The sequence below is a fragment of the Agelaius phoeniceus genome, chromosome 11, assembly GCF_051311805.1.
Source record: "Agelaius phoeniceus isolate bAgePho1 chromosome 11, bAgePho1.hap1, whole genome shotgun sequence".
NCBI classification, from domain to species: domain Eukaryota; kingdom Metazoa; phylum Chordata; class Aves; order Passeriformes; family Icteridae; genus Agelaius; species Agelaius phoeniceus.
Window position 1 is genome coordinate 10,717,208 of NC_135275.1, and position 12,582 is coordinate 10,729,789.

The window sequence follows — 12,582 nt, forward strand, 5'->3', positions numbered from 1 at the left end:
TTACTAATTGGTTTGATTATTACTAATTTGGTTTGTCCATTTTTGTGAACTTTCTCACTGTTTAGTTGACTTTATTGGGAGAGTCCAACTGAAAAATGACAAACAAACAAAAACACCACAGGAAAGTGTCAAACTTTAAGCTTGGTAGAAATAAATAATAATCTGGGGGGGTTGTTTCCAACCAGTTCTGGATATGGATTAAATATACCATAGCAACTTTCATCTCCCCGTGATTTTTCTGTCCATTTAGACATAATCTTGGGAAGAAAACTTACTTGAATCAGCTGAAAAATTATACACTCTGAAATCACAGGAAGAAAAATGAAGCCTATAAACAATTGTTACTCTATCCTTCACTCACCTGTAAGGGCGAAGAAATATAGATGCTCCTGTCAATGCATTGGTATTGAGGATTCTTTTGACAGATGTGAAAAAAACCAGAAGAAAACCATAATCTATGCTGAAGCAATGGAGAAATGATGAGAAGCAGATTTAGAACTCCCAGAAAAAGCCAGGCAATAGAACCAAATGGAAGTATTGGTAAAACTTTTTGTTAAATTACAAGCTAGAGGAAGCAATGCAATGCAAAATTTCACTACATTTATCAGCCACAGAGAAGGTAAGAGAAAAGCAATGGAAAACCTCACAAATACAGCTTATTTCCATTTTTTGCTCCTTCAGGATGTCAGACACCTATATACAAGTGAACTATTGACTGTAAACAAAAAGATTTTCATGTTGGGGAAAGCAGTATTTTGCCATGCAGTACTGAATTTATTCTGAAATCTTCAGGGCAATCAGAAAGCAAATACGTGTAGCAAAGAGAGACAGGCAAACCATATTTTACAGCAGCAGCCTGTGAAGGGAAGGATAAATGCATTAATCACTTGAGTATAGCTCAGTTAAAAAGATTTTTATAAACCATGAAAGATCAGACCACAATACAGAGCATGATTTCTTGATCCCTGAGCAGACTGTGATGCTACTGCTGTGGGAGAGCTGTATATGACCATCTTTAACATGAATTAGGAACCAAAGAGACCTTGGGATAAAATAGGAGGCAGAAGTAACAGCAGCAGTATTTTAAATAACATTTCTCTGCATCTTATTTACACTTACTTAAATTGCTCTACTCCTTATTTAAATGTATTTTCAATTTTCAAATATATATTTTTATTTCCTGCATTAAATCTCTTTTAATACCTTGACCACGCAGCCATGAAGAGGAGTACATTTGAAAATTAGTAGAAATATTTTGCAGCTACAGCAATTGGTCTAAGAAAACATATTACCTCTCTGCACAAACCTTATCTCACTGGAAATATTTTGTTCTGCTTCTTTTATGCAGTTAATTGGATTCATGGTTTTGGTGTTAAGGTTCAGCTGCAATTTTAGGATCCTAAACATTTCCATGGCCTGTGCTTGACAGACAGAAGGGTTAATTTAGAAATAAAAGGTAATGTAAAGAGTTTGTGGTTTTTAATGAGAAGAAAAGTTGGGAACATGGGAGCATAACTAGAGAAAACTACGTATTTTGGACGTTAACAGTTATTTAATTTATAACAGTTTACAGTTTTATTAATTGAGTGAAATAGCACTTCTGTAGTATCATTACAGAGCAGAGATTATGGTGATTCACAATGTATTATAAGGAACACAAGTGAAGAAAGAAGATCAGGCTTATGAAGGATTTAGTTTGGTACAGCAGCAGGTACTCAGGAGTAAGGTGAGTTCAGGTTGTGAGCACATAAACCCCCCAGATCTCCAAGCCCTTGCACAGTTCCTGCCCAGCACACCCAGTACTGAACTTTCCTATCATACCTGCCAACACAGAAGGTTGGTAGGCAAGGAAAAATACCTGGCAGAAATATTCTGATTACACTTTTTCTTGCAGGGCTCCTACCTGCATTCAATTTTCACCAGCTCTCTGTAAAGCAGATTAGGCTGCCCAAAGGCTCTGAGTCTTGGTTTCAGGCCCTTCTCAGACCCTGCTTGCACTGTAGCACAGGTTTTCTTTTTCTTGCCAGGTTACTTTCTTTGCTTCTTAAGAAGCTGCAGATTGTTGGTTTTTTTACAGCCCTCTTCTTCCTCCTCATTTTTTTGATAAACACAACCCAGCAGCAAAGGCAGCTGTGGAACTAAAGGATGGTGTCTGACAGGTAGCTCCTGGTGAGACGAAGCCAGCAGGGGTATAAGAGCCCAAAAGCATGCCTTTGAAAGAAGAGTCATGTTCCTAAATATTGAGAAGTGATTCTCTTAAGATAATACTTGCAATCAGCACTCAGCATGTGCAGCAGCCACGTCTGCAAGACAAAACTGGCTGCTTCAGAGAGTTCAGCAAAAAGCAGACGGTTGGGGTACTGCAGTTCTCCTACACTGAGTTATTAAAAGACAAATCCTGTACGTTGCTGAAGCTCAAACTGAGGTGTTCCAAAATCATGCAGTTCTGATATAGAACAGAAAATATTCAAGATCTGCATATTGCCATTTGAAATTTAAGCTGTGGTCACCAAAGCCACCCATGTAATTAGCGTGGATCTTAGAGATGCTTTGCCAGAGCAGCTGGGAGTGTAGAATGCTTTCAGAGGTGTAGAAATGACTAAGACATAAGTAGAGCAAAAAAGCCTAAGGAAGATATGAATAAGAGAGGTGGGGGAAAGATCAGAATAAAGTACTGCAATCATTAGAATTTTTATTTGTAGAAGAAAAAAACTCCATGTTGCAATGGAATTGTGGCTGTGATTATGGACTAGATACCAGAAGAATTAGTGGAAGTTACAGAGTTACTGATGAAGTACTTTTTATTAGCACAGGTGCAGCAATGGTCAGCACCTCAGTACAGGGATGGTGATGCCTACACCAATGACCTCTGGTGGTGAGGTTTTGATGGAATTTAGGATACAGTGTTATCCCTGAGACTAAAATTTTCTTCTTACTGTAGAACCCACGGTGGACCAGTATCCCTGAGTTTGCACAGTTCTTATACTCAAAATCCAGATTGTTTCCTAGCACTATTCTAGCACTATCAGTGCTATTTTTTATTGCAAAAACATAAACTAAAGATTCATTTGTTTTACTCAATCTCTCAACATTATATGCCCCCTTTTCAGCAGACATGGTCTTTTCATGGTCTGATTTTGAAGGAAAGCTATCGAAAAACCCATAAATTGTTGAAACATTATTTTCTTTTTTATATGCTGTTCCCTCTGCTGCTCTCCTGATGCAATCATATTTCATAGGAACACAGTAAGGATACTTCTGAGCTACTTTTATCTTTCCCAAGTTATTCATTTGCAGTTTCAACTTGTTTGTTGGTCATAATTTGAGTAAGCATATATCTAAATTATTGTTTATATTAAATACATATCTCTCTAGGAAAAACGAACATTATTATCTTTAAAGTGCTGACACACACTTGACTGGATAAATTTATAATAGATCAAATAGCATTTTTAAATCTAAAATAAATGCTTGTGTAATTTTAGTTAAAAATCCCATTTGTGTCAAATTAAAGATTCATCAAAGGCTACAGAGCATCTATATGTTATATACAATAACAGACATTTGGCTTTGTCATCAGAGGAAAAAAAAATCTATTTATTGATAAGCCTGAGTTCTATTTTAGGAAGTGTTACCATTCTGGTCACTCAGTTGTTTCCAGACATCCTTTGGACAATATGTTATTATTCAGAGGTGGTGTGTCCTAAGGACAGTAGAGTGCAACTGTGCTTTTTCTTAGTTATTTTGTGATAAGCATTAGAGACCAGAATTTAACAACTCCAAGAACAAAAATGGCCTCTTGTAACAGGGGCATTCCTGCCAAGTGAAATCCATGGGTCCCACAGCTTCTGTCACATGCAGCCTGTTGGTTGTTTAGTTTGCAAATACAAACACTGCATAAATCAGGAACACTTTCAATCTAAACAGGGATAAGGTATGACAGATGGCTGTAGAACACAGATGGAAGGAGGGAAGAGAAAGTCTTCATTGCTGTATCATACTTATTAGGAAGACAGAAATAGCTGTTTCTGAAGCACCTGCATTTTGAGCTTGGAACTCTCATAAATCAGTTCCTCACAAACTGCTCAGCAGCTTCAGCCCTTTAGGCACTCAACAGTCCCACTGCCCCTATTTTTCTCCCTTTTTTAAAATTTTGCATGACATAAAGTTCTAGTTGTCACAGACATCATCTTTTTATTCACCAAACCAAGAGTTAAATGTGCAAGCATTTTATGATCTCCCAAGTGGCCTTAAAATTTAGTTTAATCCCATGGTGGTGTTATTTGGCTTATTCAAACTTCACAGGTATAGAAAGGTCATTCAGAAAGATCTCAAGTGTTCTATGTTGTTGATTTCCTTAGCATGAGAAAACACAGTAACTCCTTTTTTTAAGGAAAGACATGGAAGTGAAAAAGACACAGGCAACAGGTCCCTTCTATCTAACAGGTCCCTCTCTCTCTCTCTGTGTATACATATATATATATATATATATACACACACACACAGAGAAAGGGAGTGATCATTCAGACAACCACCCCTCCTATACTGCAGCTATGTATATGATATGTATATGTATGTATATGATATGTATATGTATACATATGATATGTATATGTATATGATATGTGATATATATACAGCAAGTTCTGTGTAAGGAAGGGGAGCTTTTATGCAAAGCTTCACTCCTGCCAATTATTTAAATCATTTATGAAATATTATATATCATACACATGAAGAGCCATGTAGCCTTTCTCATACTATTATTTTCAGTATTTTACTTCTCCCTGAGACTGAACAAAAGAATTCATTTACCTGGAAAAAAATTAAATTACAATTTTTCAAAAGTCACATTGCATAATGCCACGTAGCCATAGAGATGAGATGAAACTGCAATTTTCTGTGTTACTGGAAACAAGAGCAGTGTACATGCTATGAAAGGGAGATGCCATTTAGAGTACAATCTAACATATTTGAAGAAAGACCTTATCAAATTCTTTATTAATGCTGGTCTCTTTTGCAAAAGGAAAAGTGAAGTAGGGAGGGAAGAGGTTACACCCCAATTATCCAGGAAGAGCAAGCAGAGTGTTTGAGCTCCTGGCCATAGGGCAGTTTCAGGGCTATCTTTGGAAATTCCATTTGGGCATTTCTGACAGGATAGTAGCAGCACACAGTATATCCAGCTCTGTAATTTAACTCCCAAAATATAAGTCAAAAAGCACTCACAGACATACAATTGGCTAAGAATAATCATCCAAAATCCCAGGGAAAATATTTGTAATGACTGTTAGAAACATAAATGGTCATTACTGTGTCAGTGTGCAGCCTCTACACGTGCAGCTTTCCAGATACAGATTCCTTTTCTGAAACATTCATTGGTTTGGCAATAATCCTTTTAGACCCCAGTTATTTTCAACTTGGTGTAGATGAAAGAGACAGAATTCAGGTCATTCTTATGATTATGATCCAATAATGTACACTTCTGAATTACCCATGTTATGAAAGCATACTCAGTTAAAAACCCAGAAATGACACAGCACTACAGAACTCCCTTTCAGAAACTGGTAACTTTTTAATAACCCATAAAGATTTGTCCAAGTATGAAGCAATTTCTTGTATATACTGGAATAATGGCTGGCAGATTTCATTTGTTCCAGAATATAATACAGCAGCACTATCAGATGTGCACTTGCTTACAGCAGGACAGAAAAGGAACTCCCTGCAGAAGGAACTCCAGCCTGACCTGAGCTGCAGCAAGAACACGATGGTTCCATGTCACACTTGTCATCACCACATTCAGGCTTGTCCTGTAGTAGCCAGATAAGTGTTTTTTCTTTGAAGAGAATGTCAGTTATATCTGGGAATAATTGTTTTGCAGAAGCACAGAACATTTTTGAAAGCCATGGCACAACAGTTTTATCTCCTTTTCTTAATAAAGCTCCTTTGCCTATTCAAAAAGAATATCCTGAATTACTGGTGTCCCAATCTCTTTCTATTCAAGCTTATCTAATTCAACAGTGTGAAGCTTTCAGAATGAGCAGAAAAGAAATACAGTAAATACTTACATTTTTGGGGTAAGTATGCTTATAAGAACTCCATATATTTATATATATTTAATATATGTATGCATGTGTATACACACCCCCACATATATAAAGCTTTCATTGTAAAAACAAAACAGTTGGCAGAGCTTACTCATGAAGTGGGATTGAATCACAAACCGTCAAAGAGATCCAGGCTGATTTCCCAATTTTCTGCAAAACAATTATTGCCAGATATAATTAACATTCTCTTCAAAGACTGATAAGGACTACAACTAAATTTATTTACATGCTCAGAAATTCTAAAGCACTAATGAAAATGATAATACTCAGCAAGTAGCATTTGTTGAGATTTATTTAAATTATTTTGAAATATATCCAAGATCAAGCCTAACTTGGTTTAAGAAGCAAGTTACAGTTAAAGAGCTTTGCTTAGAAAACTTGACAAAATGGGACACTCATACAAAAGATGACAGAAAGCATTACATAGCATAGGTCATTCTTTCCTTTTTTGTTAAATCTCTATTATGCTGCATTTTCTGTTTCAGCTATACCTAAGGTTTGGGCAGGTTAAAAACAAGGCATAAGCATAAAAGCAAAATATTTCCAATTCTAAAAGCCTTTTTCTGTTGTTAAATTTAACAGGCAGGAGGATTCAGTGTAGTTGATGGTTTTTAACCAAATCAATTTCTGCAATTATTTCTTCTACTCAGAGCTGAATCTGCAATTACTGTTATCTTTTACATGCATGATTTAGGCAGGCAAAGATCTCCACAGGCTCATTTTTGCCTGTGGCCCATGGATGTGTTTCCCTACCTTTATCAGACAAATAAACTTTAAGTAGATTGATGATCTCAACAAAACTTTTAAATACACAAAATAGTCCCATATTCCCTAAACATCACAAGGGTATATTAATTATTTTCCTAAGTCATGTTACAATAAAGCGTAATATTTGTACTTACTACATCTTCACTGACCCACTTTAACATGCACAGCATTTCTGTAGTGACCCCCCAATCAGCATGTAAACATCCATTTTTGAAGAAAAAATATTTGTTTTACATACTGCCAGGGCTCCATTTATTTCCTGCACAAAAAGAAGCCCCTTTATATCCACCCTCACTTCCCATGTAGAGGGAGCTCTGCAACTCAGTGCTGAGTCCACCCTAAAATCCCTGGAAAATCTGGCTTTAGAAATGGAACAGAAGAAGCCCCAGGAGCTCAGAACACACCTTTCACTTTTCAGATATGATCCATTACAGTGTGAACACATGGTTTTACTTTCCCTCAGGGCTTCTTTTGAACAGTCCCTTTGCCCAAGTTCTAACAATCAGAATGGTTCAGACTAAATAAGTTCAATCTTATCCCAAGAAGACAAACAATATAATACAAAGTGATGGAAATATAATTACTAGCATTCATTTGCCAAAGCTATAATTTTCTTTTTTATTTCTGCAGCTGGTTCAAGTTTGATTGCTTCAGTGCTTTCTCCTAGAATATCCTCTGCATAATGATTTGTCCAAGCTCTGATGAACATTTCCTATTGAATGGATATAGTTGTTTATATCTTGGGAGTTTTTAATTTATGGACATTTTAAGGTAAGTTGCACTTTAAAAGTGTATGTATACAAAAGCAGAATAAAGGAGAGGGAAGGTATAAGATTTCATCTAGTGCTTGCTCAGAAAAATTCAGTGGCTTGACCCATTTTTTATATGCAGAGGACTTAAGTTTTTCCCTTTTTTCTCCTCTGGTCTCTTTAAGACAATATTCTTAATTTTTAAACTATAAAACAATTTTACTTTATTAGTATTTGATTTACCACAGTTTTTCCTGGTTTCATGAAAACCATTAATATTATTTGATAACAAAAACAAACAAACATCATTACTAGTTCAATTATTTGGTTATTTTCTGCTGTTCTTGCTAAGGTTCTTGTTTCTCACTTAGCTTTCATTGGTGTATGTTCCAATCCATACTGACTGATTTCTTGTGAGGACAGTTTCTTTAGTCCTCATATTGGACATTTATTTTATACCTGCTGTGATATATTAATTTTATAACATTAAATGCTTTTATGAAATAAAATCCCATCAGCTCACATGGGCCAGTTACTATGCATGAAGCTGAAGAACTCACCAGGGCCAATTTGATGTCTCTATCCAAAATAAGGCTCCTTCAGGAAAAGTAGTAGAAGATTTGACAGCCTGTTGGAATTTTATGAAGGGGGAAAATGGGAGAGGGAAAAAATAAAACAGGCTTAGTGACCTGGAGCAAAAACTCTGAGCTGTCAAAGGCTAATCCTGAGACGCTTGCCATGTCTTAATTAAACACAACATGGGCTGATAAAATGCAGAGAACCAACCTAAACTCCCTGCTGTACAGTGAATTTCTGCCTAGACATCAAAGACTATTTTGAATTCTCTGCAGCTTGCAAATTGTACTGAGCAGTTGTCAGATTTCTGCATAATGCATTTCAGTCAAGACTGCAGAAGAGACTAATTTGTAAGTATTTTGCAGGAGATGCTTTCCTGACAAAAATGAAATGTTAAGTGGTAATCCTTGCTTTTATAGTGTTTAATTATAAACTACATCAAAATATGTTTTTAGGGGTAGAAAAAAAATGATACATTGTTCCAAAGGAACACTTGTCCATCCCCACTTAATAAGCTGATAATTCGTAATTTAATTTTTTTTAAAAATCCAAAGTTGACACTACATATTAGCATTATATAAATAGCACTCTAATTTCTCATTACCCAAAAATACTGCTATTTTGGTGCAAAATTTATTCTTTCCCAACACCTGTTGAGAAATATATGTGTAAGGAACATGACAACTTCATGTTTTGACAGTCCCTCTGTATTACAGTAAAGGACCATGAGGTTTTGTTTCTTTGCTAGTAAGAATGCAGAAAGAAAACATGGTAAAAATCTGCAGCCCCTCAGGTTCTTAACTCAGACTGCAATACCTTCTTTCCTTGATAGCCTTTTGCCTTACCATAAGTTCTGCTTCTACACTTGATACAACTTCTATCATAACTCTACATAGAAATCCTTTTTAGTCACAAAAACATTGAAAGAATTTTTGTGATGGATTTCAGATTTTTTTTCAGTTAAAATTTCCATGTGAAGAAACAGCACTGGCTGCAAGGAACTGGCTGCAAGGAGAACTATGGCTATGTGCAATTTGAAAGCACTGTGCACAAACAGACCTGCAGCTACCACACCTGTCCTGTTGAAGCAGGCTTGCTTTAAAAAGTGAGTAACCTTTTTGGGAAAGATCCAGTTTATATCATCTCTGAATAATTCCTACAAATGTGAGTGCAAAGGTTACCATTCTTAGGTGTGCATGAGATACCCAAATACACAAAATACTTCACAAATACTTATGGCAAATGCTATAGAGCCCAAGCAGCCAATTAAAGGTTTTATCTCAAGTGGAAATTAAGATTTCTTGTTCTGATATGGTACAACTCCATTGGAACAACAGCCATTTTTACCATCCATCCATCTGACTGAAGCCAAATCAAACCCATGGTTTCCATGTTATGGAAGGAAAAGATTGCTGCAGATTTCAATTTACATAAATGTGGGTTGTTTACTCCCAAGTCTCTCCTCCCAGTTCAATGATGCAGCTAGAACATACTTTCTTTATACTCCTTATGTGTTTCCTGGTGATCTAAACTGTGCATATTTGAGAATATAAAAGTATTAATACTCCACAGAACAAGTTATGCAAACACAATGCCCATGTACACAATCTCAAGCACAGCTATCATTTAAATCCATCTGTATGAAGGAAGGAAATATGCAAAACCCCACACTGAGAACACAAGTATGGTATGGATGGCCTGCACATTTCTTGGCTACAAAGGCAGGTTTCAGAAGCTGAATTCCTCTGCTACAGAGAAATATATTTTAGAAATATTCTAGTGTTCATAAACTTCTCAGTATGTAGTAATCTATGATATCAGATATAAAGACTAATTTATGGACATCACATAAGCCCCTGTTTGGAATTATAGTTTAGAATCAGAACACGCAGTCCTGTATCAACTGCAGTATCAAAAAGCAAATTATTTTCTTTAAAGAAAGATTTTTTTTTTAATTTCAACACTCAGTTTATTTGGCACACAGATCACATGTTCATTCCATTAATCATCAAGTGCCTGCTGGCTAAAGATTAACACCATCTCATGCTAGCATTTGATTGCATTCAGTTGATAGTTACTCTTCATCGTGTTGCTCTTGCAGGAAGCAATCAAGGAAACAAGTCTAAAAACTTCCATTTGCATTATCTAAAATGTATTGGAAGCAAGGCCAAAACTGTTTAGGTTTCCCATTTAACTCCAGAAGCCCTGAAAGCTACATATGAATTTGAAACTTTGAGGACACTCCTGATTTCCTTTGCTGCAATGGCTGGGTACAGAAACTACATACAAGTATTAAGAGGAAGGATAATGATTTCTGCCCTGAAATCTGATTTCTGATATTGTAGGGAATAAGGATACATTTTCTATGAAACTTATATTATTCTGATAAAGTTTGGGTATCACTTCCTCCAAAAGTAAGTTAAAAACCAGAAATTAATGGACTCGAACCACACTAGCAATATTCAACTATTTAAAAAACACTTGCTCATGCAGCAACAATGCCAAATACAAATCTGGCTACATTCCATATGCAAGCCCCAAAGAAATGTATTCTTGGGGGACCCTCTCAGCTGCATTTGCATTGCAAATACACTTGCAAACTGAATTCCAAGCCAAAGTCCCATTGTTCCAGCTTCCACAAGGCATCACTGACTGTGCTGAATTTAATCATTGTGAATATAATCATTTATCCACCTAGAAAAGAGATACAGCCATTCTGAGTGGGGTTCTCATGAAGAAGTGATTGAAAAATCAATGTGACTTGTTCTCTTAAGTCAATTACAACCAGATATTAATGGTATTTATGTGTCTGGAGATCAAGACAGACACCTGATGGGGCTTTCATAACACCTACCTCCCACTGAAATCTCATCCTCTTACCTGGCTTACATGAGCTATTCAAAAGTTTAATTAATGAGTGATTGAAGTGCTTGTATAGTGTTTCATGAGCCTTAGAGAGATGCGTGTAGCCTGAAAGCATTTTTACTCAGTCTTCTGGAAAGATAAATCAAAGACTTAGGAATGCTGGTTGTGAAACTGCAGCTCTGTTAAGGGACTTTGGATATTTTTAGACTTTGGCCTCTTAATGCTGGAATAACACAGGACATTCCCGAGGCAGTCTGAAAGCAAAAAAGTTATCTGGCCCTCATAACATAAAGCCAAGTGTGCAGTATGGAATCAATATTTTTTTTACCGTGTAGGAAGTTCTTTTACACAATTTACAATCTGCTTATTTGCCTAAATAATTTTATTTTGCATAGTATTTTATCAAATACCTGAAAGACTTGCCAGTTTTGAAAGATCCAGTCCCATATATGCAGGACAAGTGTTGTAGATAGTCTTGATTTGTCTACAAAGAACACAACTGTTTTTTACCCAAGTTCTGAAACCACAAGTCAACTACTATCAGCTTTTTGAAAGAACATATCACTTGCCTAGCAAAACTAATAATTAACAAAATATTAAAATAAAAAGAAATATAAATGGACTGTGAAACTTGTTTTATAGTCCTTAGAGAATGATTTTCTCTATGAGAAAGTTTTGAAAAGATGTTTGAAATTACATTGCCACCTGCTGTTTCCGACAAAAAGCAGGAGCCAGGTCTGGTTGGCTATATTATTTAAAATTCTGCAAGTATAATGGAAATCTATTAATTTAGGGAATCTATTGTGAAGCAGGGGATGAAATCTTACTGCTTTTATCACCCATCTTGTATATTCTGTGCTTCACAGGACTTCATAAGCAGTGCACTATTATGAAAAACTCCAGGCTTTCTTTTCTTTCCTTCCCTTGTCCTAGTCCCTAAATGAAAGTTTCAAAGACTTCTTAGCTGATGTATAGAAAGTACCAAACAATAAGCTGCAAAGCAATATTTGGAGGGGAAAAAAATGTAGTAATTTTGTCTGATAAATTATAATTTTACAGAAATACAAGCAAAGCAGTTCAGAGATTTTGTGCACACAATAAACTCCACCTCAACTGTCTATTTCTCTATTATTGCTTAGTTTCCTCTGCAACCTCACAAGGGCAGCACTTCTCTTACATCAGCTGGAGAACACACCAGAGGATGTCTCCCTTTATCTCTGGTACCTTTGGCAAGACAAAGGTCCTGCCAACCACATTTAGATTTTCAGAAGCAACACTATTCCAGACAGATCTTGAGGTCTTAACCTCCTTTGAAATAACAGAATTCAGTAAGCATTTGGCCTTAAGCATAAGCCTAAATGCCATCTTGAATAGTAAAATAACTCAACGGGCTCCGAAGCATTTTATTGAATCTGACTATATTCTTTAACACAACCAAATCCTCCTTTGCAAAACGCAGATTCACTTAATTTGCAGATTGACGGGTCCCATTATTCCAGAAGGTGTACCCACACAACGGCAGC